This window comes from Nipponia nippon, unplaced genomic scaffold, assembly GCF_047370975.1.
Source record: "Nipponia nippon isolate SJK-2023a ecotype South Korea unplaced genomic scaffold, ASM4737097v1 scaffold_1, whole genome shotgun sequence".
Lineage (NCBI taxonomy): Eukaryota > Metazoa > Chordata > Aves > Pelecaniformes > Threskiornithidae > Nipponia > Nipponia nippon.
This window is the reverse complement of record NW_028262290.1, coordinates 28498045-28519118: the sequence shown is the minus strand read 5'-3', so window position 1 is coordinate 28519118 and position 21074 is coordinate 28498045.

Sequence of the window (21074 nt, the reverse complement as noted above, 5' to 3'; positions counted from 1 at the left end):
GAAATATTAGATATGAGTACACAAACTTCAACCAAGGCAAAACTCATGGTTTTAGAAAGTCAGATAATTTTATTAACTCTTATTGAAAAAACTGTACAGACACATTTGAAATATGAATGTGCTCAAAAGACAACAAAATACTTCTTTTACTTTCTTTCTCCCAATTTGCACAATATTTTGTTACTGAGCTTACGTATCTCCTGAATCCAAGTTTCTTGATAAAGGAGCTGAAAAAAATTATTTTCAAGTCACTGTTAGCTCAAAATAGAAGAGCCTTGCCCTTGCCTGTCAGAGACTGTTGACTGTCAGAGTGTTTCTGGCTTTGACTTAAGCCAAATATCGAGGAATGATGTGATCCTGACCTGGTCTCTTATATGGGATAAGCAAACTTCTATAACTTCAGTTACTGTTGTGAAACTTACATACTTGCTCTAATAATTAAATTTAACTGGAAAATTAATGACAAAAAATGTCTTTTCAAATGGTACCAGAAAGTTCAAAGACTTGTCAAAAAAAAAAAAAAAAAAAAAGTGTTTTAAAATTCACAGTTACTAAGAGGTTCCAGAAAAGTTTCGGACTGAAAAATTAATGTTTGGTAGGTTTTAATTTACCTGAGAGGTTTCCCCATTAAGTATGTTTTTCTTGTAATTTTCCTCAGTGAAAGAAAAAAATAAAAATCTATTTAGTGTTTTGACACCAAACCAGAGTAAGTATGCACTATTCATCTGTTGCCTGTGGCAGTTCTTAGTGTGTCAATGCTGAGCATTTAAGTCATGAATTAAGCCTCAAAAAAAAAAAAAGGTATGAAAAATCACAAGATATATCAAGACAATACGAATTTATTTTCAAATTGCTCTGTAGGATTTTGACAGTAAGATATATTCCACAACCAAAATTAAAAATAAATGAAAGATGTTTTTGCATAATGTCGTATTTTCAGAATGACACACTGAAGAAAACCTTCTAATACTGTGGAGCAGCAGTGCAAGAGCTACCACTGGTGGCAGGTAAATGCTACAGGGTCCGAATTCCAAGCTTACTTCTGGTCTGTTAGCACTAAGTAATCTCTGATTTTATCATTATGTTTTTGTTTATGCTAGGAATTTTAAAAGGTTTACAAGATGAAACTAATATACTTTCAAAAGGCCTACCTAAAAGTGTATTCATTTCTATAACAAACTGGTGAGTATCTGGACCTTGGACAGAAAAGGGACGTAACCATGTAATAATTTAATGTAGAGATTCTATGAATAATTCAGGATCATATGATCCTGGATATAGTCCTGATCAATCTAACCTAACTTCATTAGTCCTGTTTTGAGCAGGAGGCTGACTTGCTGAGGTCCCTTCCAACCTCAGTTCTATGATTCAATGATTTATACTAATGAAATAATAACAGCAATTACTTTTTTACTTACAGATAAATTCAAATCATTTATAAACAAGTAAGTGGTGATGTTTTCACTTCAAGTGTTTATTATAAGTCTCAGATTTTTAGCACAATCCATACATTAATCTTACCCAACACTAATACCAAAAGCATTAATCTTCAACAGCACTATGTCTCTGGTGAAACTATAAAGTAGATATTACTTTAACAAACAGAATTGAATACAGTAAATGTACTGTGTGCCTAAGCAATGACTGGAAAAATAGTTTGTCCTCTTTCTAAACATGCATTTAAACTGTTAAATTAATAATTTTTATGAGCATTGGTAAATTATAGTAATTTGGTTAGGTAGTCTACAATATATTTAGTGTATGCAATTCTGTTTGTTGACATTACATTTACAATGTATCCCTAGTTCTCTTGATTTTTTTGTTCTTGTTTCTATGCAACCAGAGTGAAATCTGTGAATCTAAAACCCAATAAAAGTTTAGATTTGTTAAGTAACATTCCTGAGAGTGTTAATAATAAAAACTTAGACGTGTTTATGAAAAATCCCTCAAGCAGGAAGCAATTCACAGCTTTGGAATATGTAGCCACTGAATATGTGATGTATGGCGGTACCCAGTAAAAAAGAATTAGATTTTTAAAATCATTTATTCTGAAAGATCTACACTGCATCCTAGAAGAAACTAAGAGTGTTCAGTTAGATGATCAGGGAAACTGGTAATTGTATTCTCAACTGAAAAAATCAGCTCAGATTAGCTATGAAATAATATATGAAATAATGCTAGACAAGCAACTATAAGAGTAGTAAAACTAAGACAAGAAGACAAAAAAGAAAGTAAAAGCAGTGCATGGTTAAAAGATAGTCAATGACAGACAAACTTTTTAACTGACTTAGAGTTCAAGAGAATAAGAAGGTCTACTGAGTCTCCAAAGAAAAAGAACAAATTATGTTGGATGTGAATGGTTTTGTATTAGACAAGTTAGTATTAGACAAGCATGGTATCTTAATACAAAGAGAAAATTGATTATTAATATGATTGACTCAATAACTATAGGTGAAATAGGATTTAGAATGCTTTTGGAAAATGAAAAAAAGGGAATAACTTCCAGCTCTGTTCAGAAAGTGTGTATTATGCCAGAGGAATGAAATCTTGTGATACCTAGTTCTAAACTTAAAACAAAACAAAACCAAAACTTTGCAGTGTTTGCTAGTTATGTTCCATTAAGATGTTGCATTATGCCCCCAAATTCAGAGCTAAGACCACTGAAAAGTATCTGCAAAACTGTTGAAATTTGAAGGGCCAATGTAGTTCCATATCATGAAAAAGAACACCTGGTAATATACGCTTCCATTCTACTTGTCTTACTGAAAAAAAGGCAACAAAGGGAAAAGGACTTGGAAGTTAAGATCTGGAAATAGGCATAAAACTGCATAATACAGTAATTTGCTGAAATTTGCAATTAAAAGACATACTAAAATATATTTTTAATTCACATTGTGTACAATAAATTTATCTCCACAACTGAAGCAAAATGTGGCTTCAGTAGGTGATTCACCATAAACTGTCTGGCAAATAATCCTTTCCTATAGGCAGTTATCATGGATGTAATAAACCATATTGCTGAAACTGGATTATTGCCATTTACTAGTCATTTTGCAGTATGTACGACTGTGATAACTTGAAAGTCATCTATGAACCCTGAGCATGTACTTCAGTTGTGCATCTAGACTATGAGACAAAAGAAGGGAAGAGATTTTGGCCACAAGTCATAGGGCAGAGACTGTCTCATGTCCATGCTGCCAGGGGCTAACCCCCACTATAACATACTAGTCATGCCCACTGCATTGCTCCTCTCCAGGGAATACCCTGTAACCCTAAGACATAATTGTTATTTCAAGGGATTTTTAGTTCAAAAAACCTGACAGCTGTGTTGCAACCCACCAGAGTATTGGTCTCATAATATGAAACTGAAGGTACGTGATGCATACCCTAGAGCATGGCTTGGAGGGCTGACAAGGTGCATGAAGGTACAAATCTTGCTGAGATTGTGCTGGAGGACTCCGTACAGCAAGGAGACCTGGGCTTGGTGCAGTTTCATCCATGTGCCACGTTTCAGAAAACAATTGCCTGTTCCTGGGACTTGTTTTAGAAAGAGCTAGTGAGAGTGGTCCAAAACACATCCAATGAGCATGCTGAGAATTTAAACAGTGTGGGACATACAAGTTTCAGTGCTCAGACATACTTGTTTACTCTCTTTTATCCTTGTATGCCTAAGGCCATGCTAATTAAGAGTCAGTTCATCACAGAAGTGACCATTTGAAGGGAGTTTAGAAGACTGAAGAAACGTAAATATTATGGGTCAATAAATGCATATGATAGTACCCACCCTCAAGGCCTCTTGGCCTTGAACAATAGTTTAAGAAGCAAACTTTAATCTTCTGGAATAAAAATATGTCAATATCTTAACACACTGAATGGAAAACTGGGAAATCACAAGCGAGTCAGTAGGTAGTCTATCACAGCAGTGAACTCATTTATGATTGTATTTTAGGTATTCTGTTATAAGGTGAAAAAAAGAGAAAGTGAGATCTCTAACACAGTTGCTCTAATTGACAACATGTTTCAGGAGGGTGGGCAACACCACTGTGTGCACATTCTTCAGAAAATTGACCATATATTGATTTTACAGTTGTAGACAACTGAACAAAGTAGCAGCGCACGAAACAGGATATTGTGGACCCCTTAGAGGTCAATTGGACAATGAACTGTAAAATTACTGAGTGTTAAATAAAAGGCTGTAAAAGTTGCTGGTCCTGGAGAGTGAGTGCCATAAAAGAAGATTTATTAGAAATTAGATAACAAAAATTTACCATGTGGGAAAAAAAAAAACAAACAAACCTACAGATGAGGCTCACTGGGGACAAAGAGAGTCTTGAGCTGACAGTGAAGTTCAGCAAGCAATTTAAAGGAAAGGAAAGTTCTTTCATTTATCATTTGCAATATAATGCTTGCAATTTAGAATTTAAGAGCTTTTGTGTGGCTGTATGTTAATTTTTTATGTTGCCCAAAATAACAATAAAACATGAAGTAATTTGGGAAAATTACTTGGCAATGTCCTTCCAAAGCACATAAAAACGTTCTTCACAGAGTAATAATGACTTGCTGTGATATCTGTTTTATATGTTCCATATATATTTCACTTCCCTATCTCCTTCCTGTTTTTCAGAAATGCATCTTCCAAACACAAATGGAACAAAGTGGTAATGACATTTTATGTGAGTTCTTTGAGAGGCAGAAATGAACCAGTTTGTGAGTTGGCTATCTCAAGATGTAGAAGTCCTGGGAAGCGTAACATGAGACACTGAGGTGAGAATTACTTTGGCATCCTGTGGAACTGACTGGCTGGAAAACAGCTCAATAGAAAAGGACCTGAGAGTCCTGGTGCACCTGGCCTCAGTTTGCTACTGAGCATGAGTCAGAAATGCATGTTTGTACTGATTATTCTAACTGTATACTGGGCTACATTAGCAAAATCATAGCCATCAGGTCAAGGAAAGTGATTATTACTCTTAGCTGAGCCCTTGAGGGGCCATATCTGGAATAAAGCATCTAGTTTTGTCCTCTAGTGCAAGAGCTGTATCAATAAACAGGAGAGAATTCAGCTGAGGACTATTATGATTAGCAGGGAGCTGGAACCTTGGTGAGACCAAAGGAACTGGGTTTATTTAGTCTGCAGAAAAGAAAGCTAAGGAGAAACCTAATTGCAGTCTTCCTCTACTTAGAGTTTGTAGACAATGGAGCCAAGCACATGTCAGAGGTGCACAGCAGTAAGACAAGACACAACAGACAAAAGTTGCAACAAAGAAAATTCCAGTTGGATATAAGGAAAAAGCTCTTGACATGAGGGTAATCAAATACAGGAACAGTTGGCCTCAGGAGGCTTTGGAGTCTCCACCACTGGAGATTTCCAGAAGTCATCTGAATATGACCTTGAACGGCTAGATCTGACAAAAACTATCCCTGCTTGAAAGGCAGGTTGGACTCAATGACCTCCAGAGGTGCCTTCAAACTGAAGTGTCCTATGATTTCATGATTCTCTGGTTCTATTTCTCTGTAATGTTTAATCTGCAAAATATGGACATTTCAGGAACAATCGATCCCTGTGACACTTTTACTAACCAGCTCTATTTTCATGATTATCACTCTGTCTTTAAAATTGTGACAAGATCTTATGTTTTGATAGGTATATTTGATTTACATCACCTTGTATGTACCACAGACACAATGCACTCAGTGTTAAAAGAAGTAATCATCTCAGGCTTACTGCAAGCATTCTGGGGTAGTACCATGCCCACTAACAGTCAAATACCACACAATGTCTCTGCAGGGCTTGATCTCATTTCTACCGCATTCAGAGAGAAACCTGGAAGCTGATGGTTTATAGCAATGAGTAGAGAGAATAGTTAGGAAATGTGGCTCTCATCAGTGTTAAGCTGAAAAATACTATATTTGACATTTTACTCACTAACTCCCACTCTGCTTCTCATAAATTTGCCACCAAAATAACATATCAAGTTCTTTATTGTTTTGCAGTTTCCAGATCATTCAACTTATGGTGAAGTTTTTTAAAAATAGCAGAAATCCAATATGCAAGGGTAATGTTTTATATTCAAGAATAATAAAATGCCCTAAAATGTTTTTAGATTGATTAAATGAGCTAAAGAACAGTAAATGTTTGCAGGAAAATATTTTTTGACAAATAGGAAAAAGACATCATGAAGAAGGAACAGTTCCTCATTACATCATTGACTATTGCTGTAAGTCATGAAAGGGAATTACAGCAAACCGTATCAAGTGTTACCAGTCCCAAATCAGAGCAAGTATTTTCATACTCCCAGATCTCACCCTCCAAAATTATACTTCAGTTTTCTTTTGTATAATTCTGTACAATTTCACCCAGCAGGGCACTGAAACACAATTACTGCAAAATGAGGATTTAAAATCTACTCCCTTTTCTTCACTTTAGTGTTATATGAATTTTTGGGTTACTACAAGGAAACTTTTGTCATACTGTAGTCTGCTAACATGTGGTTCCTACTTTCTGTGGCACAAAAGTTCATTTACTCTTCAGAATGTTCTTAACATTCACCAACATTTTAATACAATGGAAATGAAGATAACCAGACAAGATTAAGGTAATCTTATTGTCAAGATTATCATTTGAATACTTAAAAGCATGCAGTCTTATCTCTTGGAAACATCAGACTAATTCTCACCTGTTTTATGCTGAAACTGTTACATTTAATATATATGCATAGAAGGAAGGGCAAATAATTACATTCAATTTTGAGTCATGATAATTACCTGTATAATGGTATCCATAACGGGTGAACCCACCTTAGAAGTGCTAAGAACAATTCAGAGGTAAAGAATAGCATCAGCATGAAAACATGGTGAGATATTAGAATTCATGTGGTTATTTATGTTGAAATGCTGTGCAATAGTTATTTTTAAACCTTCTTTCAGAGATAAAACAAGAAAATGCTGATCTTTCCCCTTAACCTTTTGTCAGAGAACAAAACAAGAAAAAGTGGATCTTTCTCCTTAAGGGCTTTAGAGAGTTTGCCACTATTTTTGGTAAAGTCAGACTGGATTCCACTTTTAAATTCATAAGAGTATGACTGCACTGGCAATTTAAAATTAAATAGGCACTAGGTTTTGATATAATTAACATATTTACTTCCCCAGCACTACCATCACCCTAATAGAGACAGCAGGAGCTCAGCAGCTATTGCTTTGGACATGATTCTGCTTTAACTATGATTGAAGATTACTGGTACAAAAACAGTAAAACAAGGCTGTATAAGACTAATATTTTGACTATTTTGTGGGTTGGACTTTGGTCTCAGAGTTCAATTCTTTATTCTACTACCAGGTTTGTGACATGTCAGATATCTTCCCTGTGTCAGTTTTTCAGTAACAGAAATACAGATAATAATGGTGATTTATTTCTAAAATGCAGAGGGGTCGTAGAGGAAATTCATTATATAGAGTTTGGTTTGCTTTTGCAGTTATTTTTATTATTTTTTAACATAATTTATTTTACAAGTGTGAACTCAGTCTCACCACCCACCTGGGAGGTATTTTTTATTATGTTGATCTTCCAAATGGACAAACTCTGATGTACAGAGACGTTAATGTTGGCATTTCCACAAGCTCATGCAGACACAGCAACCTGCTCTGAAAGGGCATAGCATATTCGTGGTCCCTACGGGTGTTTTCAGAACAATGTTCTCCAAAATATCCAGGTTTCTCAAGTACATAAGAGAAACACTGCACATTAATGGTTTTCACAGATAACACTTACAGGGACAAATTATGTCAAAGATTAATTAATACAGTTAGTCCTTCAGATGTTCAGTTTTTCCTGGTGAAATAAAGTTACTATGCAAGTTAGTCTAACACCGAGGGCGAAATCTGCTGCAACTAAAAATGTACAGAGAAAGAAAAACGCTTCCCCAGCTCTCCACCAGATGAACAATACCAATGCACCTTCCCTTCCCTGCCCCTGGGACCTTGCACCCAGGTCCTCTGGGTGCCCAGCTCCTGCACAGTGGAAATGAGAGTGAGACTCATGGTCCTGGTAGAGAGCAAGAAGCCTAATGGAAGATAGGCAGGCTGTCTTGGAGGCTGTAGAAAGACTGAGGCTTTCGAGAGGTAACTGAGACTCACTGGAAAAAAAGACAGTAAGAGCAGGAACCATGGTGTGTATTGAAACTGGTCAAAGAGACAACAAAGATTTGTGTGAAGAAGCTCCAGTTCCAAGAACACAAGTGGGACATGAGAGGCCACAGATGGAGGAGAAACACCTATTAGATGAGAAATTGGAAAAATGTCCTGGATTTGGCTGAACAAGGAGCTGGGCATTAAGGGAAAAATGCATATGCTGGGCAAGGGAAGAAAGACTGGGGTTGTTTCAGGGGTTCTGGAGCCGTGTAAGATCCTTCTTCACAGGCTTAATGACCTTCTCCTTGATTTTACCTGCCTTCACTTCTAACCAGCTCTTTATTTGGCAAATATAAACAGCAAAGATAATATGACTGATGTCGGTGATTAATTCTTTAAGGTGCATTGTTAGTACTTAGTGTCTTAAATATCATTAACACTTTAGATTATGAGCTCAATGTATTGATTTCTTCTCTGGAGGTATTTTACTAACAAAAATAACTCATCTCCTCACACACTGGTGGTATTTTCAATATGTAAAAAATGTGTTGCTACAAAATATCAAGGGGAAAAAGTCAATTGTTTTTTTTTTCCTTGAAAATACTATAGAGGTCATAGTACAGATGTTGTGCAAAAATGTTTGTTTACATTAATACACAAAGTTTTTTACCATACAGATGGCAGGAATGCATTGTGGTTAACGTTTGTTTGAACATCATGAGTTTGGCATTTCTTCATAAGACTTAACATTTTTATATCCTGCTTCTTACTCTTGGCGAAGTGGGTAGATTTTTGAGTATTAATTCCCTCACATTCCCCTGGAAAGCCAGCCATATTGTAACAGGTGTGTCGAGCAGCTGTACGCTAGGAAAAGGGCGACTATGATTGCCTGCTAGTGAACTTTTGAGATGGTGAGGATTATTACTTCTCAATGGTAGAATAATCCTCTATAAATGTTTTAGATGAATGGCGTTACCAACCTGAGGCTTTCCAATTTCTTAAGAACTTAAGGGTAGCATACACCAAGCAGCATGCTGGAATGCCGCTCTTAAAAATGATCAAGTAGGTACCACAGTAAAAACAAAGGACAGGAAGTTCCCGGACACCTTCCAGGTCAAAGAAGAAACAAAGCAATCCATATAGGACAACAATCCATAAAGTCAAGGTTCCTCCTGAGAAGAGGAAACACTTATACAGCAATTGCCTGTATCACAAGATGGCTGTGAAAGAGATGGTACATTATCTGCAACATGCTACCTGTCTCTGGGCACATTTTTGACCTACAACTGGATAATTAGCTAGACTCACCCTGGAAACTCCAGTGTAAGCTCTGGAATGGAGGAAGCCACCTTGCTGTTGCCAAAAGCATCTACATAGGAATATAGGACAGTATAGTTTGTGCAATATAAATTCATATTTCAGCTTGTTTCAGTCACTTTCCCTATGTAGGAAAGCAAATCGTATTGTATTGGGGATATACTCTGGGAGGCATGCCTCACAGAAAGAGAATACATTTATGGTTTTTGGAGCCTCCATGGCTTTTGAAAATTAGACTTTTAGAGCTGAGTAAATAGTTTTAAGTGAATAATTTATTCAATATACTTAATCACTATTTCTGCTCTCAGTACAGTTCTAAGCAGGTCAGTGTTTTCTTGAAAGCATTTATTATTTGAATTGATTTAGTGAATTGTTTTCAATTATGGTTTTTCTCTGTGGTTGAACACAAAATTCTCCTACAAATATGCAAGCTAAATAATTCAAGTTGGAACTATCAGGTGGTTTTGGTTATTCACAAATACCATGCAGACACATGGGTGCACAGACTTTTGTAGGTTCTTAATTCTCTCTCTTCTCTAGATGATGGTCAAGCTAATTTTTTTCAAATGCTGTTGGAAGAGCTAACACTTTGTCACCAAGGGGGAGATAATGAAACAGTGCCACGAGTTAGTCAGCAAGCTGTAAGATGTATCGGCCTGATACAGAGACTCCATTTGATTTCCTGACCCCAAATTCGCACAAATCCCATGTACCTATGTAATTCCACAGTACAGTATGTCCAAGGATCCATCTTGGGCTCCACAAGTGTCATTTAATCAAAGGACTGTGAGGACGTAAGAGAACTTGCACAGGGAAGGGGAACCATGCCCATGGTTGCATCAGCAAGAGGGACTAAACTGCAGATCAGAGGATGTGATTATTTCAATTTAATTAGCAATTGCTAGGCTACAGCTGGAATTTTGTGTCCAGTTTTGATTACACAGATGAAGAGAGAAACTGAGAAGTTGGATAGGGTCCAGCAGAGGGTCACCAGGATGATGAGAGAGTTGGAGGAATGACATATGAAGGAAGGTGGAAGAAATTTGGTTGGTTCAGCATAGAGAAGAGATGTCTCAAGGAGAATCTAATTACAGTCTTTCAACACTTTATAGTTAGTTATAGAGAAGACTGATGTATTCTCTTCACAAGAAGGCACATTGGCAGAACGATAGGCAACAGGCACAAGTTGTTTCAGAGGAAATTCTATCTTGATATTTTAAAAAAACCTCTTCACCATGAGAACGAGTAAACATTGAAATAGGTTTCCCAAAGAAGTGATAAAATCTGCCTCACTGGGTATTTTCAAGACTCCGTTTGACAGGGCCCTGGATAACCTCATTTGAGGACAGGCCTTCAACAGAAGGTTCAACCAGATGATCTCCAGGGGTCCCTTCCAACCTAGACTTTTCCATGATTCCATGATTTCTGTAATGTTATGACTTAAATATGTAATATTCTGGCCAAAAAAAATCCTGGGTCTAATTGGATATTAAAATGTTACTGAAGGTGCATGGAAGTCTCAGGACATAGTCTGAAAAATCCATGCTACTCCCCCATATGAAATATTTACCAAGAAAAACTGTAGTAAAAAGTGATATGTTCAAGAATATAATTCAAAAGTTTTAGACAATTCAGTTGTTCTTCTCTCTACACTCATCACCTGACAGAGGAGTAGATCTGACCCACGGACTCAAGTCCCTGATGGAAATGCAGATTTTCTTGACTTTTAATGATTGTACAGTACATCTGTACATGCTCTGTAACTCTAGTTTACCCTTTCAAGTGCTTACATTAGCTTGAAACCAGCTCCATTTCCCAGACAAAGGACGTTTTTCTCGCCTAGCTATTATCATCCAGCATTGGAGATGATGTTAGTGAAGAACACATGTTCACAGCAGTATAAACCCATTTTATGTTTACTATATTTTAATGCCTGACACACATGCATTGCATGCTTCTAAAGACCACATGCCCAGTGCCATAAAACAAAGATGTGGAGAAAGTTTATTGCTGACACTTCTAAATCATTTTTTCCCAGTTAACACAAAAGCTGCAAAGGGTTTAGAATGTGGTTATAAAACAATATACTACCAGGTTAACAGAGGTTTGGTTGCTGTAATATCTAATGTGGTGTTATGAATATTAAGAAGGGCTCTAATCAGTCTGTGCCCATTCATTCATAGATTCATAAATTTTAAGGACAGGTGGAATCAGAGCAGTCTGTTAGTCTGATCTCTTTGCAATTGATTTTGCTCCCTTGAGCACAGCTCAGCAGTGATATAATTCTCCTGAACTGTAACATGGATGAATATAACATGATATACCTCTACAAGTAATTATGTTTACCATTTGATTTCTACCAATGTATATCTGAAGGAAATTTGTTTAGTTTAGGAGTGACAGTGTAAAATTACACAGATGAGATCCACATCTTGCCTGTGAGCAGCTAAAGACTAATTGCGAAATCAAATAACTACTAAAATTACCAGTGAAATGTCAAGTTTCTTCCTAAGTTTGGACCGTTGTACAGGAAGACATAGAAACCAGAAATTGTAACACTGGCAGAGAGTGGTACTCTCCTTCCATACAGTTTGAAACAGGAGAGAGGACTTGCCTGTCCTGGAAGTGTTGCAGTGCACGAAAGAAGTTTCCTTTATGATAAAATGACATTTTGGAAATCCTAGCTATAGCAGCAATATCACCTTAATCCCCTTCATGTAGTGTCAGAGCAGAGAGTTAATCTTGTCATTATCTTAATCAAGGTAATCTTGATTATCTTGATCAAGGTAATCTTGTCATTATCTTAATCAAGGTAATCTTGCCAGACTCACCTGCATATGATTCCAGTAGATTTGCTTCTTGCAAAGTATAATCTGGGAGAGGTTTCTTCAGACTGTGTCAAAATAAATAAGAATCTTGATATGAATGTGTTGCTAAACATATTGTATCTAATTCAACACTGTCTGATCGTAACAGAATTGCTAGGAAATTTGAACAACCTTGGGTAATGCCTTTGAAATCATACAAACATTACCAGAGTAGAATATTCCGTTTCCTCCCCAATACACACAACTTACTTTTGTAACATTTTTCAAAATACAGAAGGGACTCTAAGAGATGGTTTGCTATCTATGGACAGCAAATTCACTGCCCAAACTGAAGGAAAATCCAGTCAAGATATCCTCAGACCTCTTGGCCATCAAAAACAAAGACTTTGGAGGTCTGCCTGACAATATAGTCATGCTTTGGACACACCTGCCTGTTGTAATTTGGCCACTGAAATGATTTGCTTCAATGAACAGAATCCTTCAGACAAACCAACTTCAGAAAAATCTTCAGACAAAACTATGCAGGATTTCAATTATTTTTAGGGAAGATCCTAAAATATTGCATTTCACTCATGAGTTAACATGTAAAGGGTTTCCCACTTTCTTCTTAGATTCTTTTTCAAGTTGGTGCAACTGTGAGAGAAACAGGAAACAGAAGCTAAATGTTGGTTGTTTCAGAGGAGATAACTCTAATTAAAAAGTCCTTTATTAACAGACAATTTACAAAGCTGTTGCAGTGGTACCTAACAACGACCCTGTGTTAGAAACTGCCCTCTGAAACTCCTTCAAGTCCTTCACTCCTAACAATATGTGAGTCTCCCTTCAACTTCTCCACAGTTCACTTGATAGAACTGGACTTATTAGGGTGCTATCAGGGATTTATCAGACTCACATCTATTCTCATCCACCTCCAAATCACTCATTTCCCAGCCATGGCATTGCCAGGAGCCTATGTTAGAACTGCAGATAGGTGGCAATGGCAACATCTCTCTATACCCACAGCAGCCATAAGATGGTACTGCCACAAATGGCTTCGAACCAGAGCTTCTGCATTGTCGGGTGGCTGCTGAAGTCCTCCTGTGGCAAAGGCACCAGCAGGAGGGTGCTATTCCCAGTGGGTCTTGTCTTTTGAGAATACTGTATGGCCCTTGCCCCTGTAGGGTCAGAATCAGACTGGAAGGAAGAGTATGGGGGTGATTTGACCTTCTCTCTCTGCACAGGTTCTCTTCAAGGCTGTGTCTATAACCAGTGATTAAACCGCAGAGCCTTGCAGATGAATTGATTCTTCATTAAGCAGTCTTGCTTAATAAAAATAAATAAATAACTAAATAAATAAATACATAGAACTTGATTTTCTCATGGAATTATTGATACAAAAAGAGTTGTGGAGAGAAAAGTGGATCACATTAAAATAGACTGGAGTAATGCATGCTGTTTGATGAAATTTTCTCCATATAAACCCCTTTCCACCTGTATTCCTACTGTTCATGATATGGCCTGTGCATGAAGGAATTTTTAATTCTTTGCTTCTTGTTATCATTGATAGGCTTTTGACAGGGAGTTTTTTTCTTTTTGTAAAATGGCATGAGCTAAGGTTAAAAACCTTGGTCCTATTTTAAAGAGAGTGAGCTGGTTGAAAAGTGTCACCCAATGACTGATCAACATAATTTCCAATAGCATCTGGTATAGTATATCAAGGTCCTATTTAACTGTTTTAAAAATCAGCCGTCAGGCTTAAAAAAAAAAATGACTGAGCAGATTAAAAAATCTCAGTTAAAAATATATACAGCCAGACATTCATCTTAACTGGTTCAACTTTTCTATCAAAGCATGCAGGCCAGCAGCTTCCTTTGCTGTTTCAGATAGAGGTTAAGATTGTTAGGCAATCAAATAAAATCAGAAGCTTTTGTTGCTTCATGATAGCACCAAAGACCTGCAATAACGCAACAAAGATCAGCAAGAGGGCTGTTAGATAATTTAATTTGTCCAAGAGCTTAAATTATAGCCATTTGTAAGTAGCTGCTTGAACTTGAGCCTACAGGTGTAAAAGTCAGCTATTCTCTGCTCTGACCTAGCACAACGGCTCACATTTCATAAGACAGCATAAAATTTAAAGTACATTATCCCAAATCTTGTCTCCATATCTTAGAGAACCAAATTTATTTTTACTTAAAATAAAACCCACCTTTTATTATATTGTGACTATATGATTTCTGGAGATATTTATAATTGAATTACAAATCATCTGATTTGGTATGCTTAGCTCTTCTTTGCTCTTATTTACCTGTCAGCTGTAATGCTCATGAGGCATCTTACAATTCAATAATTTGCATTTCATAGACACATAAAATTATTGTTTAAAGAAAGTCTAAATAGCACAGTAAAGAAAATTACAGAAGAACAATATTTTATTAATAATGTTAGATATATGGTATAGTAAGGTTCATTACAAGATTCCTTTTACATTTCATCACAGCATTATAAAAAAGATTAACCACTCATTCATGTTTTGATATCTACATAGCATATACCTCTTAAACATATCAGTCAAAATTTATCCCTAGTGTAAAGTTATTGAGGTCAGTGGACTTTTACCCAGGATTCATGTGTTCCATTCAAACTTGTTATTTAGTGTGTAATGCAAGGATGTTATGGTTATATGAGACAGTAGTATTTTGAACAGAATTATTTATTTTATATGAAAGGTCTTTCCATATACTCAAACTAAATGGAAATTATCAGTCTGTTCACGTTATTAATAAATAATGTTTCAGGACCTCTTTCACTTTAAGAACGCACTTTGTTATTACATATACTTCCTATACTTAGTATATTTTTGCATGCAAATAAACCTTGAGGAAGATTGTTTAAATAGTTTTCCATTATGCTGCCTTAGATGAACTTCTTATCAACATTCATAGCTAAGAATTCAGAATAAACTACCTCCATCTTTCTATTTTAGACAGTAATCTTATTTTAATTTTGCAGAGCTGAACTCACTTTTATTGTTTCTCACATAAATAAATGAAACAATAATGAATAGTAAATGGTAACACTTTTGCTGCCTGATTTAGTAAAATTTTTTGTCCCCAGAAACAAGGTGCTTTTGCACAGAAAGCCACGTAGCTTGGCCTGGTCAGTCATGGAGTAAGACATGAACTCATTTGTTACTAAATCTAATCTCAGCAGCCAGTTTAGAGAGCTATGGTAACAACATTATTGCATCATGGATAACATCAAATTCCTTCACAGCATGTTGAAAACAGTATCATTTAATGTTTTCCCAGAGCAGGCACTATTCTGAGTAGATACATTCCAGACATTCAAGAAGGGATGAAGAAGCCACATTCTACAGGAGGATAAACAAGCAGGAATGATGCCTGCGTTGACTACCTTCATTTGAGGAAGCACTACAGCTGTCAGTCTTGAAGAGGAATACAGATGTGAGTTACTAGCCTTGCAAGAAAACAGGAATAGAGGGGCTGTAAGAAGATGGCATCCTTGTGAAACTTCATAAAAATGCATCCTCTGGGGTACCTGAGTGGGAGCTGTAAAACCTTGGGGCTATATTCAGCAGGGCTCCAACAATTGCTGAAACTGATACTACTTATGCACTACCATAATGAGCCAGCAGTGTGCTCAGGTGGCCAAGAAGGCCAATGGCATCCTGGCTTGTATCAGGAATAGTGTGGCCAGCAGGACAAGGGAAGTGATAGTGCCCCTGTACTCAGCACTGGTGAGGCAGCACCTCGAGTACTGTGTTCAGCTTTGGGCCCCTCACTACAAGAAGGACATCGAGGTGCTGGAGCGTGTCCAGAGAAGGGCAATGAAGCTGGTGAAGGGTCTAGAGCACAAGTCTTATGAGGAGCGGCTGAGGGAGCTGGGGTTGTTTAGTTTGGAGAAGAGGAGGTTGAGGGGAGACCTTATTGCTCTCTACAACTACCTGAAAGGAGGTTGTAGCAAGGTGGGGGTCGGTCTCTTCTCCCAAGTAACAAGCGATAGGACAAGAGGAAACAACCTCAAGCTGCGCCAGGGGAAGTTTAGGTTGGATATTAGGAAAAACTTCTTCACCGAAAGGGTAGTCAGGCACTGGCACAGGCTGCCCAGGAGAGTGGTTGAGTCTCCATCCCTGGAGGTATTTAAAAGACGGGTAGACGTAGTGTTTGAGGACATGGTTTAGTGGTGGACTTGGCAGTGTTAGGTTAACGGTTGGACTTGATGATCTTAAGGGTCTTTTCCAACCTTAACGATTCTATGATTCTATGATTCTACGATAATACAGGGAAAATGTCCAAGACTTCAGCCCCTCTACCCCACTAGAAAGAGAATTAGTTATAAGAGAACACGCATTTAAATATGCCTCCCAAAGACTTCATTTTTCATAGTCATTCCCTCTATTTTTCTTCTCCCTCTGTGCCAGTGACGTGCTTTCCACAAACTCCTGTTCTTTCTTTTTTCCCTACCACATTGCTATCTTCAAAGGAGCAAAATCAAGACTGTGTGAATATCTGTTTATCTCTTTTTGAACTTACTTTTGAGCTCTAACAGCAGGCCATCATTTAAGGATGCTGGTTCAGTAAAGACCTGGTGGTGACCCATAGTGCGAGCTTGCAGCGATGTTCAGGAGGTGCAATGATGTACAGTTTGATCCTTTCCTTCTCCCTCCTGACTGGCAATAGTCTAGCAGCAACTCAGGATCAAAAAGTGTCATTGAGGGCAGAATAATTTCCCCTGCCCCACATACCTTGAGTGGAGGTGGAGGAAGACTAAGAAATAACCCAAGACCTGGTTTCACTTTTTAGCTAGCATAGGCAGTGTGGCCCCATCCGCACCTGGGGATGCAGGCTGAGTAATGCATGGCTCTGGCAGAGGGTTCACTCTTGCGTCAGAGGAAAAGCAGGAAAAAATTGTGGTTCTTGGAACTGAAACTTTCTTTCCAACTTATGCCAAGGCAGTTCAGCTATGTGCCACCCAAAGGCTTGTGACAAAGCCACATTTAACTGTGCAATTAGCTGTGCTGGCAGCAAGCTCAGCTAAAAGCTTTGGCTCATGTCTGATAGGGCGAGCCGAAGTACAGACACAACAAAAATAAAAAAGCTGCCTCGGCTGTGTACACTGATATCCTGAGACTTCTACGGGAAGCAAGGACTTTCCATTACAGGTAGCCTAAGACAGTCTCTCTTCTCTTATGCTACGTTGTAATCTGGTGGCTGTGTGATTCCTTTGCATTGAATCACTTTCAGCTGTAATTAGAGCCCTTGTTCTCCTTTCTTTTGCCCCTTTAAAAATTAGTCTGCTCACAAATTTAATAAAAATTGTATTCTGTAAAATAGAGTTGAGTGAATATTAAATGCTTATTCCTGGAAAATATGTTTGCTTCTTAAATTTGACAGTCATTGCTTATGTGGTAAACGCTGTCAGTGCCAAGAACCCTTTGGCGGTTTCTGCCAGCTACAGGTCCATTATTTTAATTGCCTTTAACCTATAATCAATATTTGTTGCTTTCAATACAACTAGATGCATGGCTAAGCGATACGAAGAAGAGATTTATAGTCTATTGCACCTTATATTCTGCTTTAATGTGTAAGAGATGCAGCAAAATTAATCATCACAATAATCTTTCCATCATCAAAACTATTCCAGCTTCTTAGGCAACCTTTCAAACGAGAAACCAAAGCATCTGTCTGTTTTACTGCAATAAACTTGATGTGCACACTTAGGCCAAATTCAGTTGCATCAATGTAAACTTAGCATGATTAACTAGTAGCTAGTGGAATTTAAGTTGTTTGTAAATGAGAATGGGATTCTGCTCACAGAACTGGATTGCTTTCATTAACAGTTTTAAAGCTGTGCATGACCGTAACAGCAGTTTCAGAGGGGTCACTGGAACCTGTAACACGCGTAAAGGTCAGCTTTTCTCTACTCCAGGGATCAGCTGTTAGATGCTGTGTCTGACAACTGGGCAAAATGAAGGACTGAAGAATACAATGCATTCAGAGAACAGTGCACCTTGTGGGAGTCAATCTGGCTGCATCAAGGAAACTACAACTTCAGTTACATAATTTCACATTTCTGGAGGTTTTTTTATTTCTCTTTAAAAGCAAAGGGACTCCACATTTGTGTGGGAAATAAGTAGGTAGCTTTGGTCTAAAATGCACGATAATCTTTATACCAGTGATATTTGAAAGGTATGACTTTAAATTATAAATTACTATCCCATCCTTATCTGAGCATAACTTCCATTGCTTCTGTAGAGATAATGCCTAAATATGACATTTAAATCAGGCCCATTCCTCTCCTGAATCATGATCTGTGAATTCCTTTTCAACAACTGTTGCTACTGAAAGGAAATAATTCTTGGTAAAGTCTCAACTTCATCACAATTAGAACAAGTAATCCGATTGACTTCATTTGGGGCAGAATTTCATCCTTAAACTGTTTCTTAGGAGAAATTGCCCGAGGGTGCACAATTTAGACTAGTTTCATGCATAGAACAATGTAGAAGCACAAGAAAACACATTTTTCAGTGTGCCTAATTGCATCAACAAAATAGGATAGTTGAGTAAGTAGATAACACAAAACTATTTAGAAGGAAGGAGGGGAAAAGACAGAGCAAAGACAGAAGCACAGACATGGAAAAGATTGGTTTATTTCCATTCCATTTCCATTAAAAAGGAGTTACTATCACTGGGTTGTCTTCTTCCAATTTCTCAAAAATAAGCGTACTCTTTTTTTTCATGTTTCACTCTCCATGTACATTGTGCATTTGCAAGCACACACAGTCTGCCACCTCCTGTTCACTATCCTACAGCCTGGCACAGGTAACTCTGCTCTCGCAGCTGACACAATATTGCTGCTTTGCCAGCTGGCAGAGCACATTTCTACATGGGTCCACAGCCCCTCGAGGGACCATGAGTCCATCTCTAAACTGTAGCTGCACTACTGAGCCAACTCAATAATTTATGCTTATTAATAATGCATCTCTGTGAATCATTACTTATCATTTTAAAACAATTGTTTTAGCATTTTTAATGTTTATGTGCCATCGATGAATGACTCTCTTATTTATTTCAGCTACAGAAATACTGGATTATAATAACAAAGACACCGGCTCTCAGTGGACAAGAACAACAAGGTTCTGAGGGGAGGTCAGACTGGTAATTAGCTAGGAGAAAAGAGGGTAAAATAGAGCTGCACATAATCATTGTAAAAGCTGGAATTTGCAAAAAGAAAGGAGATACTTCCTCCTCTTGATACCAACTCCCCACTCCAATATTAATGCATTTCCCCAAACTATGAAGAACCATGAAATTTTTAAGACAATGAAATTAGATCTGTTACGTTATAACTTTATGCCAAAAGTAATGACAACAATACATCTGGTCAGCAGCTCAGTGAACCACAACACTTTTGAACTCTCCTCACAAGCACCACATACATTACAGAGCCATTATATCTACTGGTGCACTCCATAAGACACTGAGTCATGTATTTTATACAGTGGAACTCATAAATTAGCCATATGACAACCCAAAGCTCTTAGCTGCTATACCGTGGCTAACACAAACAGCTGCTTCCTCTGACATAATACTGACGTTTTTAAACACTGCCCCTTGGTGACAGTTTTGAGGTCTAGTAAAACAATCTTTTGCGCAAGTACAGTGTAAAACAACAAAAAAGCAAGTCATTTGTAGAGCAGACACGTAAACTGAAAATTTCACATGTAAGAAGCTCACAATAGTTTAATTGTCCAGCCAGTTACCCTGAAATTAGAACTTCTGGAGAGCAATATATATATCCCAAAAGTACCTGTCAGCAATTTCAGACAAAGACAGACAAAGCTAAAAATGCACTCTGCTTGCAATATGTCTTTTTTACCTGTCAGGAAAATAAAGTCTAATTTTCCAGAAGCAGAAGAGATGGGTAAAAATACAAAGAACCAGAAGGTGCATTGCCTTTTCATGAATGCATGCATATTATGTGCCCAGGATGATATGTGCAAATACTTCAGGCAAAATTTAGACCTAGTATAAGTGCTTTTAGTATCAAAAGAAAGAATTGCAGTCTGTGAGTTTCTACAGCAGCCCAAAAGCCTGCCTGTAATGATTTCTACTACTTTTTTAAGTCCAGCATTTTACAGTCTCCCTATCCCAATTCCTCAATCCAAGTTTGGCCCGCAGTCCCTCAGTGCAGGATTAACATCCAACCCAGTATCCAGCCAATCACTAAATCATAAAAACCATCCTTCCCAAAATGCTGTAAGACCTAGCCCTGGAAGAACACGACAGAGTACTAATCTTCATGCTCATAAATCCCACTTGCCCTGGGATCCACAAAAGTGACAGAGCAGCTCTCACACTGAGTTGTTTCTCCTGACGTAGTCAGTTGAGCCACATGTCGCACAGAACAGTCGTGACTCCATTTTAGAATGTGTTTTCCTTCCTGTGATCAAGTTTTTAGTTCAAAGATTGTCCATTTCCCTAGATTCTTGAAATAAATAATAATAAAAAAAAATTTAATACCTAGGCAGAGTTGAGTGTTTTGTAGTTCCCGTACTGTTGTATTTTTCCCTTCAGGTGAAACTTCATTTTTTATAAAAAAAAAAAAATGTAAAAAACCAGTTGCTTAGAATTTTCCAGATAACTGACAAAAATTCAGAACCTTACAATAAGCTTATATTGCCTGTCTGCCAAAAAAAGTCTGCTCAAATTCTCATTTACTTATCAAAATTGTTTTGAAAGATAAACTGTTTTAGTCCTGTCCAAGCAATTTGGATTATAATTACCCAAGTAGATCATTCTGCAT